The 26,777-nt window shown below is 37.6% G+C and overlaps 1 protein-coding gene and 1 long non-coding RNA gene across 2 annotated transcripts in view; both read left to right on the top strand.

Annotated features, from left to right (window-relative positions):
* LOC108542795 (serine/threonine-protein phosphatase 2B catalytic subunit alpha isoform) overlaps window positions 1-26,777 on the top strand; it is a gene marked incomplete at its 3' end in the record, with an annotated part of 285,800 nt that overhangs the window by 43,827 nt on the left and 215,196 nt on the right. The gene's annotated exons all lie outside the window — the stretch shown is intronic.
* LOC108542808 (uncharacterized) lies at window positions 17,587-26,471 on the top strand. The gene is made up of 3 exons (XR_001889372.1): window positions 17,587-17,640; window positions 19,906-20,004; window positions 25,021-26,471. It is a non-coding gene; the product is annotated as an uncharacterized LOC108542808 (long non-coding RNA).

The following is a 26,777-nucleotide window of genomic DNA, read 5'->3' as shown; positions in this document are numbered from 1 at the left end:
ATATATATATATACGTATATATATATATACGTATATATATATATACGTATATATATATATACGTATATATATATATGGTGCTATGTAATACTGCTTTAAAAGCTGGGCGTGTTGGTTCACACCTGTAATCCCAGCACTTTGGGAGGCTGAGGTGGGTGGATCATGAGGTCAGGAGCTAAGACCAGCCTGGCCAACATGGTAAAACCCCGTCTCTACTCAATATACAAAAATTAATCTACTCAATATACAATATACAGGCACATGCCTGTAGTCCTAGCTACTCTGGAGGCTGAGGCGGGAGAATGTCTTGAACTTGGGAGGCGGAGGTTGAGGTAAGCTGAGATCGTGTCACTGCACTTCAGCCTGGGCGACAGAGCAAGATTCTGTCTCAAAAAAAAAAATTATATATATAAAATAATATATATTATATATAAATTTAATATACATTATATATAAATTTAATGTATATAATGGTGGTTAACATTAGTGGTGTCAAGGATTGTCAATTGAATTGGGTGATTCACAACACAGATTTCATTGGAAATGTTTGAGTAGGGAGGGACTAATATTTAGCAGGTAGTATCATGTTATTTGACATTAAATGAATTGAATTTTGTAGTTTCTGTAAACACATGTGAATCTTGGACATTTGAAGACATGAATGCTAGCTTTATATGTCAGTGTCTGTGTATATGTATATTTATATAAATGAGTCATTTTATATACAAATGTATGCATTTATGTAAATTTGTAAATGTAAGTATAAACATGTTTACTGTCTTAGTGTTTGAGATGATTCCGTTTGTGGTGAATGATGGTGACTTTTGTTTTAAGGATGTTTGAAGTTGTTTAAAGTAAAATCCTGTTCATAAATATAAGGATTGAGATAGTTTTAGATGAATATTTTTCCCTTTTCATTATTATTTTTTGGTGTCTTCCAAAATATTTATAAATAGTGATAGAAACAATGATGTTTTTTGTATGGAGAGAACTCAGAATTATTCAGAGATATTATTATTTTGGGGGAGGCAGATATACAGTACAATCCAGAATGACATTTAGGACCACTATATGAAATATTACATGGCAGAGTCTCGCTCTGTTGCCCAGGTTGGAGTGTAGTGGTGCAGTCTTGGCTCAGTGCAACCTCTGCCGCCCGGCAGAGCGATTCTTATGCCCCAGCCTCTCGAGTAGCTGAAACTGCAGGCGTGTATCACCGTGCCTAGCTTTTTTTTTTTTTTTTTTTTTTTTTTTTGTATTTTTTAGTAGAGATGGGGTTTCACCTTGTTGGCCAGGTTGGTCTTGAACTCCTGGCCTCAAGTGATCCACGTGCCTCGGCCTCCCAAAGTGCTAGGATTATAGGCATGAACCACCATGCCTGGCTGGCAAACAGGGATTTTAAAATTAATTTAAAACATTAAAACAAAAAGCGTTTTATTACTATGGTAATATTGATGGCGTTGCACTGGTAGGTTGCTCAGGGTTTATGTTTTTCATGTGATCTTTGTCCTTTCTGTGTTAGGAATACCCAAGCCAAGATGTGTGACTGCCAATTTTTGATCCTAATAGCTTTTCTGACTAATTTTGTTTTATAGCTACTATGATCAACATCTTCTGGATACAAAGTGTTTATATGGGTAGCTTACCTTGACAGATTGAAATATTTAATGAGTGGACATTAACCTTACTATTTTGTATCTGTTAAGTGAAGTTGGTAATATTGTAGCTTATTTGTCTTATTTGTGGTATGACCCTATTTGTAGTATAACCCAAATTATTTGTCTCTCTGAAATAGCAGTGTATTAGTCTGTTATCTGCTTATTTACTTTACTTCCTGCACCCCACCTTCTTAGTAGACTATGTTTCTGGGAAGCAGAGGCTATTATCTCTTTTTAATTTTAAAAGCTCTTTATGCTTTTAAGAGATTATTATCTTGATCACCTTTGCAAATTCAGTGCCAAGCGTGAAGCTGGGTACACATTCAAAAAATGTGTGTTCAAAGAATGCCTTTTAAAGTAGCTGTAAGACTGTGTGGCATGCTGGTCCTTGATGATCTAGGGCAGACAGTGGTGGAAAAATGGTGTATGCTTATGACTTGATGAAAATAAGTTACACATTTTATAATGGAAATTATAAATTTATTTACTCATCTTCAATTCCTGAGGCTCTGTACATGTTCGGTACAATGGGGGTGTTTAAAAAGACAAGTGTCTATGTTTTAGCATTCCAAAGAGATAAGAGGACAAAACTGTAAAATTCTTGTATGTATTATTTATTTCTTATAGATAAATACATACATACACATAACAGTCATGTGCTGCATAACCATGATTCTAGTTAGTGACAGACCCCATATAGGACAGGGTCCCATCTGATTAGAATAGAGTATATTTGAGCCAGGCATGATGGCTCATGCCTATCATCCCAGTTACTTGGCGGGCTGAGGTGGGAGGATTGTTCAAGACCAGCCTGGGCAACATAGTGAGACCCTGTCTCTAAACAAAAAAAAACCCAAAAAACAAAAAAATAAAACCTTCTGTCATTGTCTGGCTTCCAAGTCTTCAGTGTTTTTTCACTGATCTCAGAACAAGGACTGCAGGACTAATGGGGGTCATCAAGTCTTGCATCTGTAGCCTGGAACACTCTGATAGGCTGAATGCAGTGGCTTATACCTGTAATTCCAGGACTTTGGGAGGCTGAGACAGGAGGATCACTTGAGGCCCGGAGTCCAAGACCAACGTGGGCAACATAGCAAGACCCCCTTCTCTACCATACACACACACACACACACACACACACACACACACACAGGAAACCTGATATATGGCACTTGATATTGACATTGCAGATCAATTAAGAGAAATTATTGATATTCAGCAGTGGTGCTGGGACATTTAGTTTTCCATATGGAAAAAATAAATACATATACCATCTAAGTTTGTGCAAGCACACTCTAATGTTCGCACAATGACAAAATTGCCCAGTTACATATTTCTCAGAGCATATCCCCATCATAAAGCAATGCATGACTGGGTACACACACACACACACACACACACACACACACACACACACACACGCAGTTGACCCTTGAACCATTTGGGGACTTGGGGCACTGACCCCTTATGTAGTCGAAAATTCATGCATAACTTTTAACTCCCCGCAAACTTAACTACTAATAGCCTACTGTTGGCTGGAAGCCTGATGGATAACATAAAGTTAATTCACATATATTGTGTATGTTATATGTATTATATATACTGTATTCTTACAGTAAAGTAAGCTATAGAAAAGAAAATGTTATGAAGAAAATCATTAAGGGAGAGAAAATACATTTACTATGCATTAAGTGGAAGTGGACCATTACAATCATCTTTGTTGCTTTTACATTGAGTAGGTTGAGGAGGAAGAGAAGAGATTCGTCTTGCTGTCTCAAGGGTGGCAGAGGAGGAATAGGTAGAGGAGGTGGCAGGGGAGGCATGCGTACTCTGTATAACTTAATGAAAAAAATTCATGTCTAAGTGGACTTGGGAAGTTCAAACTCGTGTTGTTAAAGGGTCAACTGTAATATATATATGTGTGTGTGTGTGTATATATATATGTATATGTCCCTGCTAGGTATAGTTATTGTTAGATGTCTTTACATCAAGATTTCTTTGTCTTAGACCAGTTTAAAAGGAAATATGAGGCTTTGGGGTCCTAAATGATATTGGGCTACATCTTAGGGACTCTTGAGTCTATCTGAGGGTACATCTTTCTGTAATGCTGGCATAAGGAGCTATGAGACCCATTAGCTTGTTCTGATCCTAGGATATACATATAGGAGAAATACTACAATCCTATGTCTTTGGAACTGAGAGGAATCTCTGGAGTCACTTATTGGGATTGCCTGTTCCCACTTAGAAAGCCCAGTGAGGATTTTCCAGGGTACACAAATATGAGGAGTCAGTTTGAAATCTGATTCCCTGATTCCTGATCCTATTTCTTTGTGTCAGTAGTGTGCTGTCACTCCTGATACAGTGGAGAGCAAAGTAAAAACAGCTAAACTATTCAAAACGAACAATAACAAAACATTATAAGGCATGAACACCCAATCAAACAGACAACCATTGTGGTTATATTGCAACATGAGAGAAACAGTTTGCAGCAGATTTTCATTTTAAATACATGTTTAATTTCATGTTTAAATACAAACTAAATCTCAGATTTAGGACAGGGGATCTTCATTATCCAGATGAATATTCCTGCATAAGGAAGTAAGGGAAAAGGCCTGTAGAAAGCTCTGTCATGGTAGGTTATGTGCAGAATCCAGTGCCAGCAGCTGGCTATATGTGTCTGGGCTGGCATGGTTGACTCTTTACCAAGGATGGTCATTTAGTGTGTTCTTCTTCTTGACATCCTGGGTACAATTGGCCATGATGCCTTCTGCATAGTCAAACTATATGTTTCCTAAGAGACCTTGGGCCCACTTCTGTCACCTTACATGGATCTGTTAACATTACACTGGGTAGGTTAAGCAATGACCTGTATTATGATAGCCATTTCATGATGTCTATATAGTAACCTCTTAGGACATGGTAAATGATTATGATCATCATCAGTTTTGCCCCGTGTGTGTCAGGTTCTTCATTTAAACTGGAAGCTTATTCTTGTACTTACTGTGTGGTAGGCACAGTGCAAAGAGAGAATATTTATTTTCATCTGGAATTAATCTCATTCTAACTCCGAAAGAAATGATTAGAGAAGATTAGGGAAGCCCAGACAACTTGTCACTTAGCAGTCTCAATCAAAATTCATTAAAAAGAAAAGACGCTTATAAATGAGGAAGAAAGCAATATATGAATATTTCCTGTTTTATCATTATGTATTATTTTATTTGCTACTGTCTCTGAACCATGGTATTTTGGTAGGGGTTTTATAAGTTCCTAGAATGATATTGTACTCGATTGTGCATATATTAAAACTTTTTAAAAGAAGCCTCTTGGTGTTTTAAATATATGTTATTTCAACATACTGCCATTTAACTTCAGAATATTTCTACAGTGGTTTGATGGCAGATTGGTGCTATAGAAGGGGCCATTAAATAAGTTAGCAGTGTTTTACTATGAGTCATTGGCTGACTTCAGCTATAACCTTGAGTCTCCTAACTTTTAGATGTATGACTTTTTAGTTTATGAGTTATAATCATGTATGCGTAAATGTAAACTTTTGCACATATCTGTAAGAATAAATGAACCTTTATTAAAAAAAAAATGGGAAACAGAAACAATCTAGTTGAAACCCTCAGGAAAGTAAGCCTGTGATAAAACCCTTAAATGACATAACATACTCGCCAGAATTAATAGCAATAATAGGATCATATGGGATTCCACCTTTAAAAAGAGAATGGACATATTATAATTACCTATCTGATTATTTTTGAAAAGGTCAGCTTAAAGCAAAAAAGATGAACTGGTTTATCAAAATATGAAGTGTAGTAAAATAAAAGTAGTTCATCTTTATTTTTCTTTAGCTGTCTCCTGCATCTATTAAGGAGCAGTAAAATGAACAAAAGACAGATACTGCGAGAAATCTGGACTATGGTAGACTCTAGATGAATAATGTTAAATTTTTTCACATACAAAATGCTTACATTTAGTTCTAAAAACAAACACAATAGCCTCTGAGAAATGGTTAACTTTCTGTGTTCCACTGTGAATTACATACCAATAGAAATTTAAAATGCTTTAAAGTTGGCTGTAATTAAAATCTATTGAATTTTATTTGGGAAAATTACCCCCTTTTATAAGGTTGGTAATTCTTAGCAAAGTTAGGAAATTCCTTTTGCGCTACCATTTAGGAACATGTTTAAAATGCACATATATTAATTCTAAGGTTAAACAGTCAATGTGACTCTCCTCTTGACACATTTTGCTTGAAAGACATGTAATATTCCTTTAGAAAAAACAACAACAACTCCAGCTTGTTTTCAAATCTATTACAATAGAAAGCACAGAAGGAAACATTCTTGAGGTCTTACAGTTCCAAAGAAGTTTATCTAAAGTTCATAGCTTGTTGGGTCTGGTCCATTGGAACAAAATATCTCACTCTCTAGTGTTAAACTTGCAGAATGAGTGATTTTCTTTTAAACTTTTACACTTTCCTCTGGGATTCCAAACCCATTCTGAAGAGGAATCATAGGAGGGAATGGAAACATCTTTAAATTATGACAGTAGGTAATGCCTATATGGCAAAAGTTATTTGTAAGTTTGCTAAATTATCTGGTTAAATTTATTAATGTTGAAACAGCTAAAAGCTGTAAATTAAATCCCAGAAAAGAAAAGTTTTGAAGCAAAAAATAATACCAACGAATTGCCAATTCCTCCGTTTTTGTTTCATTCCTGTCTAAAGATGGGTCTTAAATCAGGAGTCTAAGATTTTGAATGACAGTTTCCCAGTTTTCCAAAAAGAAGTTAAGAAATTTATAAATTAGAATTTCTTTATAGTCTTAGAACATGTATGTGCTAATTTTGGAGGTTTTCAATTTGTGTAAGCTTTATGTACAAAATAGAAAATAGATGCCCATTTTGATAAAACTCATTTGCCCAACTATTCATAAAGGTGTTGAAGCCACTAAAATATGAGTGACTTTACTTTGAGACCAAGTATACCAGTAGCCCTTTTTCTTAAGTAATTGCCTATTGATACCATAGCTTTACCTTGTGTATAAAGATTACTTTAATGGACATTTTGTATTTTGAGACCCATAACTATTTAAATTATTTTAATTTTTTTTTTTTTTTTTTAGTGGTTCTCGATGCAGGAAGTGGGTGGGTTTGGCAATATCTCTAGTCATTTTTCACTGCTACAACTAGCGAGAGAGTGCTGGTATCTAGTGAGTAAAAACCAGAGATACTGCCAAACATCCTACAATGCATAGAACTTCCCCCACAACAAAGAATTATCAAGCCCAAAGTGTAAGTAATACTGAGGCTGAAACCCTGTCCCAGATGGAAGGAACCTTATTTTTCTCCTCTTTGCCATATATTTTTTTTAATCATTAAAATTCATAAAGCATACTCTTAGAATATATTAATATTAGAGACAAATACAGGCCTTAATAATATAAATGATTACATTAGGTACATGTAGGGCATGAAATTATAACATCTACTTGATACATGGTTATACAATTATAATATTGAAGTACCCCAAGGATAACAAATAAATAGAAATTTGTTAAAACTTCATGTGTGTCATAGAGTTACGTATTGCTGGAGCTGGAAGGAGCCTAATTTGATGGTACCTAATTGGGTTGATGTGTTCATGAGCATCAGTGCTTCAGAATTATTTGACGAGATACCTCGTTCAAAGACGAATGCTTGGAGTCCCATGTTAATATTGGATTATGAAGGTGCAAGGTCCAAGAGTACTTTTTATAAACTCACTCATTTTGGGTAACTACAAATATAAGTGATTCTTATTATATAGGTGGTTCTTATGACCTCAGCCATCATCTCCATTCCACTTCTTCTGAGATCTGCTGTTCTATCTGTATTACATGAAGGCTTGATGATGTTGACATTCCTCAGTTACCATTGTTAGTGAACTAAAAAAGCGGATCATTGTTTCTTCCTTATTGCTTTGATAAGATTGCTTTTTAAATGTTGAAATACTGGTTTTCCTATCTTGATACATTCATTCTCCTTACATAATGCCTCCTGGCTGTCTTCTGCCAGGCCCAGTCCTAGTGTCTGAGGATATGGATATTGTCTCTCCCCTCTTGAAGCAAAAGAGAGATAGAGGAAAATAAAATAAGCTAACACAGTAAAAGCAAAGCTGTAGGAGTCTTAACAAATGGAACAAAATATTGAACTACAAGTGGCCTAGCAATCACGTGGTTCAGCTGAGACCCAAAAAGTTGAAGTGACTTGCCCAAGTTTACCTAATTACGTGGCTGTGGTGGAGGTGAAAGGAGGGTGTGGGCCTCTGGATGTCTCTTCTCTCACTTCACACTAGAAGACATGCAGGTGGGGAACGGGAGCACCTTCTACGTGTGGAAAAATGTGAGGGACTGGCCCATATGTGTTATAAGACAAGTTGATACCACTGTCAAGCCTAGTGGAGGTAAGGGAAGTTGTGGGCCATTCCAAAGACATTTGTTCACTCCACCCTTCATACTGTCATTGGAGTAGGTAAACATCAAAGAGAAGTGACCAACATTTCTTCCTTTTTTAGGAGGACACAACCATGACTGGGCTGGTTGGTATTCTTTTAAAGTCTGAAGAATCAAGAGTTCTTGAGCGTGTCTTCTTCCCTGTCCTGGCCTCTAGGCAGTCAGTGGCTGCCCAAGATGTGTTACGGAAAAGTGAAGCATGGGAAGGCAGAAAAGGGAGGATAATAGTATTACCTGTGATTGAACAAGGAGGTAAAGGAGGAGAACACAAAGGGTAGGAGGATTCTAGTGGAGAAAAGGGAAGCATATGTTTTCTATGCTGCTTTCCCTTTCCTGCTGTGAACTTCAGAATGCATTTGCCCACTGACCACATTGTGAGTGTGGATTATGATTCTAGGCCAGCTTCCCAGACCCTACTTTACCAGTCATGCATTCTCTGACCATAACACTAATAGTACAGTAGTACCAAAATTTTAATTTAACATTTTGAAACAGTGGGTGAGATTTGTGTAGGATGGTTAGCAAGTTGGTTTATGAAACTTAGCCTGTAAATGACCACATAGGTTTGGAAATAGAAAATAATTTACATTATGTGATCTAATACATAAGATTGTCATGTGGAAAAACAATACAAAGTAGACTGAATGTTCACCATATGAGAAAAACACTTTTTTCCCTTTTGAATCACATTAGCTTTTAAGAATCCTCAAAACTTTTTCAGGAACATGTTATGTCCACCCCAGCCCCTTGTTTTTTGGTTAATTGTTGTTTGCCATATCTTAAGGACCAAAAGCTGTACTTAGTTCCACTTAGTTTGTCTGTCTTTTAAATTTATTTTTCTAAATCAAGAAGAGCCTGATTACGGAGTTCTGTGGCAATAGAAAAATCTCTCTTTAATTCATTGCCAAAGCATAGAGGCTTCTGTATATAGTATTTAAAAGTAAAGCTCTAAAGTAATTGTTTCCTCCTGAAAGGACTCGTGTTAGTGAAAGCAAAGCGGGACTTATTTTGACCCACAGAGAAGAGCTGATTTAGAGGCCACGTGGTGATGCCGTGGGAGAGGCACATGTACTGCTGGTTTAGGAAGAGCTCTTCTGATAAGCTCTCAGCTGTTACAACAGATAAGAGAAAACTGATGGTTTCAGAAAGCAATGAAATTTAACTAAGAGTACAGATAAACAGCATCTATGATTCTTTTCAAATGTTTGAGTACAAGACACCCATATTTTAATTTAATAAGTAATTACTGGAGACTTACTGTGTATAATATGCTAGAAATGTTAGAAGCTCTAAAAGAACGATAGGACAGAGTTCTGCCCTTAAAGACCTTAGAACTTTTTAGGGAAGAGCCAAGTCCTACTATAGGGGCTGTGTGTGTGTGTTTCTCTGTGTGTGTGTATGTGTTTATTTTTTGAGACAAGGTCTCACTCTGTTGCCCAAGCTGGGGTGCAGTGGCATGATCATGGGCTCACTGCAGCCTCAAACTCCCCAGGCTCAGGTGATCTTCCCACTTCAGTCTCTTGAATAGCTGAGACTACAGGAGTACATCACCATGCCTGGTTAATTTTTTATTTTATTTTTGTAGAGACAGGGTTTTGCCACGTTGCCCAGGTTAGTCTCAAACCCATGGGTTCAAGCAATCTGCCTCAGCCTCCTAAAGTGTTAGGATTACAGGTGTGAGCCACTGTGACTGGCCCGTGTATGTTATAGGACAAGTTGATACCACCATCAAGCCTAGTGGAGGTAAGGGAAGTTGTGGGCCATTCCAAAGACATTTGTTTACTCCACCATTCACACTCTCATTGTCTCCTATGTATCACTCTGTCCAAGTAATCAGCCTGCATTTGCTATTACAGATATTCATTCAAGTATTTTCCTTCCTTTTTGAAATGTCCTTGAGAACAAGGATGTTGCCTTATTAGTCTTATTCTCAGTGTTTGTCAGTGTCTGCTAAACATTTGTTAGAGTTAATGATTGAGTGAATAATGCATGGATTAATTCGTGAATGCTTTGTGAAAGCAATGGAGATATGGATGTGGATTGGTAGAGTGGAGGACCTTCCCCTAATTGAGGCTTGGAGTGGAGGGTAGAGGAAGTATTCCAGAGCTGGAACAAGGACGTAGTGATGAACATGCCATGTGTTGGGAAGGCAATCCTCATTACATAATAAATTAGAATCCATGCCAATACAGACTCCTTAGGTCATAGGAAACCTAGCTCAGAGTGGATTAAATAACATCACACAGCAATTCTGACTTTTTTTTTTTTTTTTGTTGAGACGGAGTCTCGCTCTGTCGCCCAGGCTGGAGTGCAGTGGCCGGATCTCAGCTCACTGCAAGCTCCGCCTCCCGGGTTTACACCATTCTCCTGCCTCAGCCTCCCGAGTAGCTGGGACTACAGGCGCCCGCCACCTCGCCGGCTAGTTTTTTGTATTTTTAGTAGAGACGGGGTTTCACCGTGTTAGCCAGGATGGTCTCGATCTCCTGACCTCGTGATCCGCCCGTCTCGGCCTCCCAAAGTGCTGGGATTACAGGCTTGAGTCACCGCGCCCGGCCAATTCTGACTTTTTTCAAATGAGGAATTGGCCCCTAAGATAATTACTATTTGTGAAAGCAAAGCAGGAAATTGTTTTCACCCACATAGAAGAACTAATTTAGTTGATTTAGAGGTTCTAATTATGCCAAGTAACTGAATAGCCTAGTTAAAGGGCAAAACATCAGGTACAGTTTGCAGCAGACAATCAAATAATGTAAACAATCCTGGTTATTTTGCTCTCTTAGGTTTTGCCTTTCCTACATTGTGCTTTCCTACTTACAATGGCTTTGTTCTTAAGTAGCAAAATGATTATAGTAGCTCCAAGCCTTGCCTGTTCACAACACCAAAATACAGTGGTGCTTGCTAGCTCCAATGTCTCGTGTATCTGAATGACTCTGATTTTATTTGCATACCTCAAAACCAATCACTGTATCCAGGGAGTTGGGATATGTCAGTCTGGCCCCATCCCATGAGGTGGTATTCATTGATTGCCTCCAAGCCCTCTCGTAGGTGCTGGAGATGATGTTTAAGTTTCAACCACATACCTCTACCCTCACTCTGGCACTCCCTGTGTTCCTTCCTTGTTTTATTTTTCTTAATAGCATTAACTACCTTCTAATAGACTATTTGACTCTTATAGTGAGTTGTCTGTCTCTCCTTGTTGGAATGTAAGCTTCATGAGGGTGTATGCATTTTTGCATTTTGATCGCTGCTCCATCCTCTGTGCAGCATATGTAGGGACTCTAAATATTTGTTTACATGAATGAAAAAATAAAGAAACAAGATTCTTACTTTGTTAGGCTTATATTCTCATGTATTTGTATTATTTAAGCAAGGAAATATTTATATTAATTAAGCAAGAAAATACCAGTTACTGATAAGTGTTGTTAAAAATAAAACATGGTGATAGGAAAGCAAATGTGAAGGGTGGTTTAATGTGGATGGCAATTCCACCTCAGTTGTTGGGCCATTAACAGGAGAGGAATGGGTGACCAAAGGAAATTCCTGGGACTGCACCAGAGAAAGTCTAACTGGAGATAGAGGTAACAGAAATGATCTGTCTTATAGAATGCATCTTATGACTTAATCAAACTAGAAACACAGTTATATCCTTTAAAGAAATTACTATTTTCAAGATTTTTGCTAGCTGCTTCTTGGCAAGTTTTGTGAACTTTCGTTGGCTTTTAACTTTATGTCATTCATGTCTTAAAACTGTAGATCACTTTTGTCTTGCGAGGTACAATGTTGGTGTCGCACAGTCTTCATGACGTGCATGTGGGTGGCACATTTCTGATGTCAGCCTAGCTTCCTTCCTAACACTTCCTTGCACCATTCCAGCAGCACCATCTTAGGTCATGTAAGCCCATTTTATTGTTAGTCTTAAACATCTGACACACACACACACACACACACACACACACACAGACATTTTGGGATTATAGTGATGTTGTTAAACTGAATGTATAACTGGAATCAAGTGACATTTGAATGAGACAGATTCACAGAAGTCATAGGCTCGTACTCGAGGGCAGGGAGAAAATGTAAAATGAAAGATAAGTTTTGAAAAAACTCATATATACATATGTATAAAAAGAATCTATGAAAATGTATACACTAAATTATATATGTTTATATGTAAGAGACTGGATTTACCATCTTTGACTCATTAATTCACCTGAGAATTAATCATGAAATGATTAAATTCAGAAAGGGAGCTTTATTACATGAAGTTGCTCATTGCAGGTTTCACTGCAAAATGAGGAAGACAATTGGAAACATCGGAAAGTGTCCAAAAAGAGAATAGTGGAAATCATAATAGTCTACCCCAAGTGAGGGAGATTGTATGCTAAGCCCGTTCTATAAGAAGGCAGGTATAAATAAATAAGCAAGTGAATAAATTGGTTACTAATTTGTGGAATACTATGGAATTCTTAATGATTTTACAAATATGTGGAACATGTGGAGATGTTATGAGCTGCCAAGTGGAAGTGCAGAATGCAAAATTATAAGCAAACCATGATTATACCTATATACATATATGTAATCTGATATATAGATATGAAGGAAATGTGCAAAATAAAATGCGTATTTTAGTTATAGAGTTATTTTTGTTGTAACTTCTCTTTTGAGTATATTTTAATGTAGATATACATAGTTTTAGTGAAATTGGCATTACATTTATAATGGGTTTATAAAAGATAGCAGACCAGTGTCATTTTTCTTTTTTGTAAATTGAAACCAGCAAGTAAGAGCTTGTTTTTTTTTCCTCCTACGCAGATGGAGAGTGACAGATATTGTTGATGACCCTCACTTTCAGGATTTCCGTGTTGCAGCCAAGTTGGGAGGAAATGTTTCAAATCAAAAAGAGGAAGGATGAAGGGACCCAAGGCACTTCATTTTGTGCATGCCTGTGTGTATGTGTGTGTGTGTTTTCTAGTGGGTTAACACATTGCCTCAGCTTGGATTATTTCTATCCTCAGAACGGCATATAAACATTTTTTGGGGGGATAAAAGCTAAAATATTTATACAGCTGCTTCCTTTATTTTTTTTAAATACACAGATAATATTTTTACTACCTCATGAACATCATCATGTCTTTGTAACTAGCATACTAAGCTTTATTTCTCCTTTTGGTAGCACTATTTTGTTATTAATCCCTTCCGCCCTTCCCCTTCCCTTCTCCCCTTTACCTCTTATCCCCTCCTTCCACTACTCCCCTCCCCTGCCCCTCCCTTCTCCCTTCTCCTCCTCTCTCCTTTCCTTCTTTTAAAAATTATCTGTTAATTTGTTTGAACGTAGGGTGCCTGAAAATTCAGATAACTTGAGAGTAATTAATTAATTCCACATTAGTATCCCAATGAGTTTGTAATGACAGCCTTGCAATTTTTGGGGGGTAGGTAACCATTAATTTTGCCTCAGTAAAATAAATGGCCTTTATGTATAAGCTAAGACTTGTAAAAAAGTAGATTAATGTCCTTCACCTGTGACTCTACAACACCAATTCATTCACTTTGGTTTTTCAGCCAGACATCTGGCCATTTTAGTGATTTATTGACTTAACTGATTAATTTGGTAGAGGTGGTTAATTTTATAGCGCCTTCAGATATAGCCTTAAGTTTCTATCACTAAGAGGTGATGGCAATCTAACCTGTTGGCCTTAGGATGTGCTTTGCCTTCCCTGGATTCCTCAGACTCCTATTTTTATATCACATTCTACTTTGGTTGCTGGCATGACTTTAAGCTGGCAGGGCAAAGGGCTTTCTTGAAGGTGACTGTCTCCTCAACCTGTCTGACTTAAATGGTTGGGTCAAGGAAGGAAAAAAATGGTATGATGCAGCAGGAACTGGGTTGTTGAAAACTATTTTATTTGCATTTCTTGAGTTTGCACAGAACGTAAGTTACCAGCCTTTGATTAGCAATGTAAATTTAAAGTTTGTCTTGGGCAAACTTACTGAAAAGTTCTTTAGGCACTTTCTTCACATCAATTAAAAAAAAAAAAAGAAAAGAGAGATTAATAGAATACTAGCTACTATTTTGTTTCCTTTTTAATGCCATATGATCCATATACCTTGGAAGGCAGAGAAATAATTTTGTCCTTGTGTTAATTGAAATAGTGAGCGTCTTTCTTGTCCTGGCTGTAGATGATGGTGGGTCCTTTAAGCAGAGGACTTGGTGCTCTTGAATGGAGAAGACAGGCTGCTGCTCAGGGTGTCTGAACTTCACACTCACATGCTTGGAGTTGGACTGCCTTATCTAAGGAAATTAACATGTATTGCCACTGTTTTGATCAGAGGCTTGTGTTTCTATGCTGAATATTTTCAAAACAAGCATTTTGTCAAGGAGTAAAAGTCAACATCAGTTCTCTCTAAAGGCTTTTAATTTCTATTTCTTTTGGCGACGCACTCTAAATGTATACATTAAAAGGATTATATAAAAATGAGTGTGACTTTTTTTTTTTTTTTTTTTTTTTTTGAGACGGAGTCTCGCTCTGTCGCCCAGGCTGGAGTGCAGTGGCCGGATCTCAGCTCACTGCAAGCTCCGCCTCCTGGGTTTATGCCATTCTCCTGCCTCAGCCTCCCGAGTAGCTGGGACTACAGGCGCCCGCCACCTCGCCCGGCTAGTTTTTTGTATTTTTAGTAGAGACGGGGTTTCACCGTGTTAGCCAGGATGGTCTCGATCTCCTGACCTCGTGATCCGCCCGTCTCGGCCTCCCAAAGTGCTGGGATTACAGGCTTGAGCCACCGCGCCCGGCCGAGTGTGACTTTTTAAGTTGTGTTTCTAATGCTTAAGTATGTATAATGAAAGTAATCAAAAATGTCAGATGGTGGCCAATTCAAAAATTTTAAGCTTTGCTAAAACAAAGTAAATTAGCCAAGCTATTTCTGCTAATAGCTATTTTTATTTTTTTTTGGTCTGTCAGTGACTGGGTTTCAGAAATGAAATACGGATTTGAGAATGACCTTATTATTTAATCTTTAAACGTTAAAAATTTAGTAAACATAGCCTCACATTACTGTTTATTTTAAGAGAAAAGGTATATTAATATTACACACATACTTTTTTTTTCCTGTTGTGCAATCTAAAACGTGCTGGAAAGAATATATATGCTTTCCATCAAAAAAAGTTAACAACTTTTAAAATCCTACAGGTTCAAGTCTCAGCTGTCGAAAACTGATCCTGGGCTGCTGCAGCTAATGTACTTTCTTGTGAGAGGCTGAACTCTGTCACAGATGACAGCCGACCCACTTACTCAGACCTTGATAAAGGACCAGGCTTCTTTTATAGGCCTTCAGATTCTCCCATGGTCTGTCATGACCAGCTATGGATGCTGAAGCTGAATTTCTTATACTTAATTTTTTGTAGCATTTGTGTCAACTATCAGTTTTGGAGGAATGGTTAAAATTCTGACACAGTGGCCTGTGAGAGTATTTTGAGTTCCATTTTGAAATGAAGGGTAGTAGATGCTGTGGGTTTGGTCATAGAGCCCCTTAAAGTGTGTAAGACAGTTTTTGTTTTTTAATTAGTCGTTTGAATTTTATTAACATAATTAACTTCATAACTTCCATTTGTGAGATTCCAAGATTTTTCTACCTTCTTGGTAACTTTTCAGTGAAGTAGATGTTTCCAGGTGCAAAACTTTATGACCTAAATAATTTGTAATTCTTTCCACAGTATATGCAAGTATTTTAAAGGAGTCAGGTGTCTTAACAAAAGCCACCCAAGATTGTGGTTGGCATTTGTGTTTATTTGCCTTAACATACATATATTGACTTTAGCATATTTTCTCTAAAGCAGGGGGTCCCCTGGGCCTCCGACCTGTAGCAGTCTGTGGCCTGTTAGGAACCTGACCACACAGGAGGTGAGTGGTGGGCCAGCGAGCATTACTGCCTGAGCTCCTCTGCCTTTTGTCAGATCAGCAGTGACATTACATTCTCATAGGAGAACAAACCCTATTGTGGACTGCACATGTGAGGGATCTAAGTTGGATGCTTCTTATGAGAATCTAACTAATGCCTGATGATCTGAGGTGAAACAGTTTCATCCTGAAACCATCCGTCCACCCCTGCCTGGTACATGAAAAAATTGTCTTCCACGAATCTGGTCCCTGGCACCAAAACAGTTAGGGACCACTGCTCTAAAGTATATGTGATTTTTCAATGCAATTTAGGTGTAGGAGTTTATGCTGTTTTTGCCTTTTGTTTTCATTGTGTAAATTATCAGCCAAAACTTTTGTTGAATGACTGCAAAGTCTTGGTCTGTGTTCCCTGGACCAGCTTTGTGACGATTCACACTGGTATTGATTAATGGCATGCATGATTCATAGCAGCGGGCATTGGTAAGTTCAAGAACTCCCCTTGTTGACTTTGTGGGTCATCCTTGACCCTTTTGGGAGAGGTGTTTCTCTGAGACAGGAGTAGCCAACATCCATATGTATTAGAAAACACACACACACACACACACACACACACATACACACACTGGCATTTGAAAGGGAAGGGAGAGGAATTAGTGTCAATTAAGTCTTTGAAATGAAATGTATATCATTGCTTCAGATGACTTGGGATACTGGTTTGTGTGATGTGATACAAGAAGAGGGAACTCTTTAAGCCATACAAAAACTAGATCTTAAGTGATTTGATATGTACAGGGGTTATAAATCTTGTACTCCATTTATTTACAAATTAGTCATATTAGATGTAAATCTATTTAGCAGGGAAAGTATAAGCAATTTATCTTTAATGGAAAGGATGGTTGGGAGGCCATAATCTCCTTTCTACTACTTCATAAGATATGATTAAGGGAAAGCAAATGAAATATAATAATTATTTAAACATAATCCTTTATGTCAAAATTAATATTGCATGAATTTTGAATTTTATATTTTCCTGAAAGAAACCTGTAAAATCTCTGTGCTGTGGGATGTTGCAGATTTTAGTACAGTGAGGTGTGAAACAATAGTACAGGTAGAGGGTTAGAATCCTTGTCTCCCATTAGTATTTGGGTTTGTGTTTGTGTGGTTTTCTTGCTGTTGTTAGAAACAATACATTTCTTCAGAAGATGCCAAAAGAACTTGCTTTAGCAAGTTGACATCTATTGATGAACAAGTATGACATTTTAATCCGCGTATTTTAAATGATGTTTGGTTACTATTTATTTAAAAGCAACTGAATAAAAACATCTTCAGCTATCCAGATTCCAATCTGTACAGATGACTAATCATGTGGAAGATTTGAACATAAAGGTTCTAGTGAAAAATAAAAATTAAAACAAAAAAATGTAGTTGCTCCCAGATTAGAAAGTACAGAATGTTTTCTGTGCCTTTTAGATATGGGTAACTATGACATTGAAAACAATGGTAACCATGGCAAATGCACCTTACAAAATAAATAAGTGGGGGGAAAAGACATGGGGGTGAGGAGTAGGAAGGAGTTGGTGTAGTAACAGCTTGGTGAGTAAATAAATATTTAAACTTCATGCTTTGTTACTTGTGTAGTCATGAGATTTGCAGAGTTATGTTTTATATTACATTTTTAGTTGGTATCTTGTTTATTTTGTGTTAAATAATCTGTTAAGCCAAATTTAAGTATTATTCAGAAACAAAAGCAAGTTACAAGCTTTGTGAGTGTTAATGTCTTCATATGTAAAAAAAACCCAGGATATTGCATTAGATATATCCTAAGGTTTTTCCAAGCTCTTAAATTCCATGATTCTGTGACCCAGGAGGTGTCCGGGAGTCCTGTGAGTAAACTTTTAAGTTTTGAAGTAACATTAACTCCAAGACTTGAAACCCTTGAAATTGCCCAGAAATCCTATACAAGATTTTCAGAAAGTTACCATTATACTTCCTGATTACGCTTATGGATACAAATATAAAGCAAACAAAAAACAAAGACACATAAAACAAACCCTGATCCTAGCAGTTTAAGAAAAGAGGAAATTTCTTAGAAGGTTCTAGGGGATCATTGTCCAGTAGAACTTTCTGTGATGAGGAAAATGTTTAGAGAATCCGAGCTATCCAGCATAGTAGTCAATAGTCACATGGGACTATTTAGCACTTGAAATATGTCTGGTTCAGCTACAAGACTGGATTTTACATTTTATTTAGTTCTAATTAATTTAAATGTAAACTTTTAGGATTTAAAGGAATCCTGGGAGTAACTGAAACATCAGTCTTGCAAAGAGTAGGAAGAAACCAGGGTGGCCGTAGGGACTAAGGACTGCTTTTGAAGCAGTAGTGGTGGGTTCTTCAGAGTCATACCATGACTTAGTTATTAGTGGTACCCAACCTGGATTTATCAGATAACAATGGCATCTTCCAGGGAGAGAAAATCTGATTGTCTTTACATGGGTTTGGTGTCTACCCTTCTAATCAATCAACTGTAGGTTGGGTTGCAGAATGGTTGTGTACATGCCGGAGTACTGACAGTTCCCAGGGAAGGAGGAAGTGGAGCCAGGCAGCAGTCTTAAGAGTGGTTTGCCACATTACTTAAGAGAAATATGTTTTTCTCTGCAAGTGCTGATTTTTCTAACTTTAAAATACTCTTATTTTGTTAATTTACTTGTATTGCACCTGACTGATTTACCTTTTTTATTGCTAATTTAAAATAATACCAGTCTATGTTGAGTAAAATTTTACTAACCTGAGAGACTAATGATTTATAACATTGTGTAGAAGGAAATCAAAGAATATTATAGCCAAAAGCAACAATATGAGCCATGCTGGACGATGCTCTTTTCTTTACAGAGAATATTGATACCAAGGCTTAGATGTTTTGCTATTTCAAGTTACAGAATTATTTGCCACATTAGGGGTAGATACTTACTTTAATCTGAACCTATGTTGTTAACCAGCTACATGTTAAAACCAAGTGTTTGAAAACCATCGTTTTGAAATTTGATGCTTTCCTGTAAATTATTATTTTCCTGTCAAGTGGTAATACTGATAATTTGTGAGAAAACAGTCGTGCAGGTTTTGATTTTCAAGGGTTTTTTGTTTTGTTTTACATTTTTAAAGCACAAAGAAAGAGCTTTGAGAATGTGTTAATTGTGTTATGTGAACCTGTAAAATTAACCTAATGTAAATGACGAATTAATGGGGGCAGCACACCAACATGGCACATGTATACATATGTAACAAACCTGCATGTTGTACACATGTACCCTAGAACTTAAAGTATAATAAAAAAATTAACTTATTATTTAATACATTTGAACCAGATAATACTTGACCCAGATAAGTGAAGGATAGATAGAAAGGAAAAGCATTCACTTAAAATGATTGCTTATTTTATCAGTTAGATTTCAAATTAGAGTTCGATGAGCTGTTTTAAAAGTCCATGATAAATGTGTTGTGGACTGCCCCGGAAACAGGTTTTCCTCCTCTGTGTAAATCAGCCATGTTTCTGTGGTGTGAGGTGGGTGGGAGCCTTGCTTTACTTCCTGCATCTCAGCAGGCTCAGGAAGGGAAGCTTGCTAGGTGTTAAAGCACCCACATGCATTATGTTAAATTAATTCTACCCCAGTCTTTGGACATCTATTGACAATAGTATCATTTGGGTTGCAAAATCAACAAGTTAATAGACCAAGGAAGAAATGGGGAAGAACCCAGAATGAGTGTGAGTCAGTCACTACCTTGACACGGGAAGGCAGGACTAGAAGCCCTGAGATTGGTCAGATCCAAGGAATATGCTGACTGCACTGTCATTTAAAACAGGCCACTGGGAATTCGGGACCTGATTGTCCATGTCTTACCAACTTAAAGCAGTCTTCTGGGAAGAGGTCTGGACCTGTATCTAACATGAATTCTAGTGAGGTCTGTCCATCACATTTCACTCATCTAATCTCCTTTGTCATTCTTCTGGTTTTCATAGATAGGATAGAAAAACTGTAGATTTTTTTTTTTTTTTCTGTTGCCACTTAGCTCTTGGCTGCAGGAGCCTCTAGGTGGGTGTGAAGTGGTTATCAAGACTTTGTTAAAAACACTTCTCAAAATTGGCCTTAGCTGTTAAGCCAGATTTAAAATGATTTTGGTAGTGGATTATCCAAGCTCATATAGAATAACTGTAAGTCACTTTCAAACTTGCCATAGATGAGAAGATAATATATTCTCATTCTCTGGACTAGCTTTTCCCAGGAAAAGGTCTGGGGTGGAGGGATATCAAATATCAATTTTTATAGATATGGAAAGCTCCATGAATGTGCACTTATAGGCCCCCTGAGGTCTAATTGAATGCATATTGAATGCAAATTCTTCTGTTTTCCTCCCCAGGTTTGTCATTTGGGAACTAGTACAGGAAGTTGATTAATTTAGGAAGGATGCTTTTTTCACTATGTAAAATTAAAGTGAAATTATGGAAGAACCTAGTTTGTTTTCTTACTTGAGTTGGATGCTGTTTAACCACTTATTACATTTGATTGACTTACTTGAGTTGGATGCTGAATGTTTAACCACTTTCTCATTACATTTGATTTACTTAAAAACCATCTGTATCATAACCTAAATAACTTAAAAATTTCAGAAAGTTGTGGCAAATTTTTTGATACATTCTCATTCATAGCCAACTCAGTTATATTAATTTTTTATACAAATCAATTATACTATAATCCATACACATTAAATTTCACTTAAACCAAAGAAGAACCAAGGCTTCTTTACTGGATCTCACCCCGTTACCTATTTAAGAGCATTGCCCCAGCAAGTCCTCTTTTCTGCATCAGCGTTTTCTACTGTTTGTTGGATCATACTCATTAGCAGAAGATGCCGTAGTTTTTACTGTCTTGAAATAATAAACCTTCTCATGAGCCCATGTTCTTTTTTAAAATTTTATTTATTTATTTTATTTTATTTTGAGACGGAGTCTCTCTCTGTCGCCCGGGCTGGAGTGCAGTGGCCGGATCTCAGCTCACTGCAAGCTCCACCTCCCGGGCTCACGCCATTCTCCTGCCTCAGCCTCCCGAGTAGCTGGGACTACAGGCGCCCGCCACCTCGCCCGGCTAGTTTTTTGTATTTTTTAGTAGAGACGGGGTTTCACCGTGTTAGCCAGGATGGTCTCGATCTCCTGACCTCGTGATCCGCCCGTCTCGGCCTCCCAAAGTGCTGGGATTACAGGCTTGAGCCACCGCGCCCGGCCGAGCCCATGTTCTTATCCAGCTACTGCTGCACTTCTCTTCAGATCAAAACTCTCCAAAAGAGTTATCTGCGTTCACTGTCTCAAATTGCTCCTCTCCTGTTCTTCCTTGAACGCTCTCCAAAGCTTTTCCTCCTTCACTGCTTCAGAGCCTGCTTTTGTCAAAGTCTCCAATAACTTCAGTGTTGTCAAGTCTAATAGCAGGCTCATCTGATTTGACTTAACATAGCATTTAACACAACTGATCACACTGTCTCTCCCGGAACACATTCTTCTCTGGAGTACTTGGACATCACATGCCTTTGGTTCTCCTCCTGCATCATAGGCTGTTCACTCTCAGTCATGTTTTTTCCCCCTATTTCTTCATTTCTTCATCCTCTAACCATTTAACCATTGGATGCCCCCTTCTCTTGTCTATATAATGCACTTGTGGAGTGAGCTCAAGTGTTCTTCTTTCATGTATGACACTGATGGTTTCCAGTTTTTTTTTTTTTTTTTTTTTTTTTTTTTTTTTTTGAGACGGAGTCTGGCTCTGTCACCCAGGCTGGAGTGCAGTGAGGTGATCTTGACTCACTGCAACCTCCGCCTCCTGGGTTCAAGTGATTCTCCAGCTTCAGCCTCTCAAGTAGCTGGAACTACAGGTGCATGCCACCACGCCTGGCTAATTTTTGTATTTTTAGTAGAGATGGGACTTCGCCATGTTGGCCAGGCTGGTCCCGAACTCCTGACCTCAGGTGATCCACCCGCCTCAGCCTCCTACAGTGCTGGGATTACAGGCGTAGGCAATCGCGCCCGGTTCGTTTCCAGTTTTTTATCTACAGTTTGAATCTTTCCTCAGTGCCTCTAATCTCATATATACAAATACCTGCTTAACACTTTCACTTGTCTGTCTAAATTAACTTGTCCACATTCAGACTCTTGCTTTTCCTTGTTCTTTCTGACCAGTAACAGTGGCCTTCTTGATATTTATTTAAAAAAGAAAACAGATTCACAGCTCAAGGCCTTTATATTTGCTATTACCTCTGTTTGCCATGCTTTTCTCCCAGATACCCACATGGCTTATCTCCCCACCTCCTCAAATATCACCATTCTCAATCCAGCTACTGTTTCTTCTTAATTTTCTTTCTAATGCTTATTCGACATGCCGTACTTTTGTCTGTTTTGTGCTTTACATTCCAAGAATATATGCTGTAAGAGGGCAGTGACTTGTCCATTTTATTCACGAATGTATTCTCATTTCTTACTATAGTGCCTGGTCCATAGTAAGTGCTCAATTAATATACATTGAGGTAAAAGACTACATGAATATTACTACCATGATGATGTTATAGTTGATTTCAGTTCCAGGAACTGAAAATGTGAAGTGCTTCAGTCAATTTCTCCTTTGAAACTTCACTTTAGATAACTTACTTCTTTAGGGAGAACAGCAGCCCCTTATTCTTAAAGGAAGATTGCCATTCTGTGCCTTTTTCTTCTGCAGCCATCTCTGAGCAAATTGCTCATTCTAGCTTCTTCTTGGAATGAGTCTCTTCTCTGAACTTCTCTTGGCTCTTTCCTCTTTCAGCTTTGCTTCTGTTCACGGAGCTTAGTTCTGCTTCCTGACCTCACAGAGCTTGCCCTTTTTATAGTAAAAAGCCTGTGGTGATGTCATTGGCTCAGCTGGTTTCAATCAGGCTGCTCAGTTGAAGCTGGTGAATGACTCTGCAAGTTATCTTTTGGAGGGCTATACTTATTCTGATACAAAATACGCAGTTATATACAGCATTAACCATTTAGCAATTATCCCATGCGAATGAGTCATGGGAATGCTTTTTCCCACTCTTTACTAACGGAAATTCTAATCGATCATTGGCTGCCCCACAAGCACAGCAGAGTCAGGTATCTGATGTTGATCAGCTGCTTACTGGCTCTTACTCTGCTTCTACTCCTCTAGGACCTCCTGCAGCCTTTCTCTTGCCTGTTACTTTATTCTGCTTTCTAAATGTCCTTCCTTAGATCCTTAATTAAGCTACCCCAAACTCATTTCTCACCTTGAACCTCTGCCTTACTGTTACTCATCCATTTGCTGCTCTTGGATCACACATTTTTTTTTTTTTTTTAACCTTGCCATTTGTAAAATGTAATTGAATTCTATGTGTGGCTACTCTTTCTTTTTGAATTATAGACCTTCATCTTTACTATTAATCCTGTAACAATTGCTATTTTTGATTTTTTTTCAATGAGAAGGTGATTGGTTTGTGATTTATTTTTGGTAATTTTATGCTTCTAAGTCTGATGCAAGACATTTTAATTATATTTTTTAGTTTGGAAGAGAAAGGCTTTATTGGGAAATTGCTCGGTTTTCATAAAACATATCTGTCATATTTAAAAATGGGCCTGCATAGAATATAGTGTGTATGAAAAGTAGTGGCTACAGAATACTTGTAGTTAAAGCTCAGAAAGCTTTGATAGCCAGTGGCGCAAAGGGGGCCAGATGTCCATGGGGGTGATTGTTTAAAGGGATGGTAGAGGGGTAGGGAAAATGTAAAGTGAATGTGTAGAATGAAGGGGTGCTTATGACCAGGGTGAACTTCTAATTTATTGTCTAAATCAGGATGCTTTGAAGATGAAAGTTGTAACAGACACAAGCTGGGGCTGCCCACGCACACCCTACCTATATATAACATTGCCAACACACCTCAGAATTATGGGTAGGTCTGGTTGGCCTTCATGTTCAGTTGTTTTTCAGGATGCAATGAAGCTAATATTCCCCCTCTGTTGTATCAACAATCTGCTTTAGAGCAGAGCAAGAGTCTCAGGAAATACAGTTTAAGAGCTCCAAGGTCAATATGGGGAGGTCTCTTTCTGAGCAGCAGCTCTTTCTAAGCCACTGCACGTGGGAAGGTGGTAGAGGGAGTGATGAGGAGGGGATCAGGTATCTTTGGGGCAGTTAATGGACCTAATTCTGAGGGTTAGAGAGGGGCAAAATTTGGGGTAATGGGCTAATAGCAGAGGACTGACAAATGACAGGTAGGCTAAGCAATCTTTAAATAAAATTGAATATATTTTAAAGACATGCTTACCTCATAAGCTTATAATTAAACTGAATATGGCAAAGTAACTGCAGTGTTAAGTTTATTTCATAACATTAAATTTAAAAGTCATAGTTAAAATAACGGTTCTTAATTTTTTTTTTTGTACTAATGGCTTTTAAAATTTCGTTTTTTATGTTTGTTGCCAGAATTAAGAAGGGACCCTTTCTCTATATAAAGCAAATGGAGTTTTATATGCTAGATGCAACGTTGTGAAGTGGGGAAAATACCTGGTTTTATGTAGGTTTTAAGAAAAATCAGGACTGATCCTAGCAAGATTAGGAAGGGGCTTTATAAGACTATAATATAGTCACTCTCTTAGTGTTATGACTTACTGCTTTCGTTTTCATGGAAATTTCTCCTGAAGAACATTGTGAATCCCTGGTATAGACAGAATTCTGAACACTCTTAGACCACTGACAAAGTAGAAAACCCTGTTTGCAGCTGACAGGGTCTGTGATTTTCCCATAGTAGGTACTTAATAAATATTGTTGACTTGATTTGGCTTAGGTTTGTCCCTGGAAAATGAAAAAGCCAATGTACATTTATAGATTGATGTAAATTTTGGTGAGCATTTTTGCCAGGCTATGTACATTTAGAGAAATAATGGCTGATATTTTTGTCTGACAGGAATTGCAGGCATGCGTGAGTTGAATATGCAAGATGGACCTCTGTGGAGACAAGAACCATTGGAAACTTTTGCATACCATGTTATCTAAATATTCATAAGTAAATGCAAATAGAGAAGCAATTTCTGTCAAATTAGGACATTTAAACAAATCAAGTGTTAACTTTGTTATTAAATTTTAAAAATGCATTTTTTGATATTTACCTAAATGAATTGGAAATATAGGTTTACACAAAAACCCATGCACAAATGGCCACAGCAGCTTTATTTTTAATTTCCAAATAACTAAGATGTCTTTCAATAAGTGAATGGATAGATAAACTGTGGTACATCCATATGATGAGGTATTATTCAGAGATATAAAGAAATGAAGTATCAAGCCACATAGAAATGGAGAAAACTTAGATGTCAGTTGCTAAATGAAAGAAGTGAATTTGAAAAGGCTGTGTATGATTCCAGCTATGTGATATTATGGAAAAGGCAAAAATATGGTGACAGTGAAAAGGCCAGTGAATCCCAGGGCGAGTGGGTAGATCTGGGGAGCAAGAGGGATGAATAGGTGGAGCACAGGGGACTTTTAGGACCTGAAAATATCCTGTATCATACCATAATGCTGGATAGATGTCATTATACATTTGTTGAAATCTGTAGAATGTATAACACAAAGAATGAACCTCAATATAAACCGTGGGCTTTAGTTAATAATAACGTATCAATGGTGGCTCAGCAATTTCAGCAAATATACCATACTAATGCAAGATGTAAATAATAGGCGAAACTGTGTGGGAGGTAAAGGGGTAAATGGGAACTCTGTACTTACCATTCGGTATTTTTCCTCTAAATCTGAAACTGTTCTAAACAACATATTTTATTTTAATATGGTAAACCTGCAAGGGCAAACCCTGTTTCCTGTACATAGTGGATGTCTAATAAATACATGGTACATGATTGCATGATGGGATGAGTGAAGAAATGAATTGGGTGATAATGTATGTGAAAGTACCATGTAAACAAACGCCTTACAAATGGTGGGTGGGGGGGGAAGCTAGTAAGAAAAAAATGGAAAACAAATCATGAAAAACATTCATTGTAAAAGTTTGAGAAGGCATAAGAGGAATTTGAACTAAAGACTGAAACTATTTTTAAACTGTTTAATTTTCAGAAAACAATAATTAGTATAGTTTTTATTAAATAAATAGTTGATACCTATGCTTTCAGAGTCTGTGAATTAGAGACACCCTCTTGACACAAATTACTTCTCATATTAATTTGGTTTTGTTTTAGAGGCTTCAGGTCAGACGTTTCAGAGGGGGCCCTTCTCTAAAGGTGTTTTTTGTTTCCTTCATTGCTTAATATGGGCAGGTTTCTGCAATCTTGGTACAAAACCGTGATTAGGCCAGGAGTGGTGATTCAAACCTGTAATCCTAGTGCTTTGGGAAGCTGCGGCAGGAGGATTGCTTGATGCCCGGAGTTCGGGACCAGCCTGGGCAACATAGTCAAATCTTATCTTTATCTGTACAAAAAAATTAGAAAAATTAGCTGGGCGTGGTGGTGCACCTTTAGTCTCAGCTATGCGGGAGGCTGAGGCAGGAGAATTTCTTGGGCTCTTGAGTTCCAGGCTGCAGTGAACTGTGATTTTCACAGTACTCCAGTCTGGGCAACAGAGCTGGACCCTGTCTCAAAAAAACAAAAACAAAAACAAACAAAAAACAAAGAAAACACAGAAAACAAAATGCGAAAAAACATCACCACCCCAAAA

The sequence above is a fragment of the Rhinopithecus bieti genome, unplaced genomic scaffold, assembly GCF_001698545.2.
Source record: "Rhinopithecus bieti isolate Rb0 unplaced genomic scaffold, ASM169854v2 scaffold_23199, whole genome shotgun sequence".
NCBI classification, from domain to species: Eukaryota; Metazoa; Chordata; class Mammalia; order Primates; family Cercopithecidae; genus Rhinopithecus; species Rhinopithecus bieti.
The sequence above is the reverse complement of the archived record's forward strand: the minus strand, read 5'-3'. Positions and strand labels throughout refer to the sequence as shown.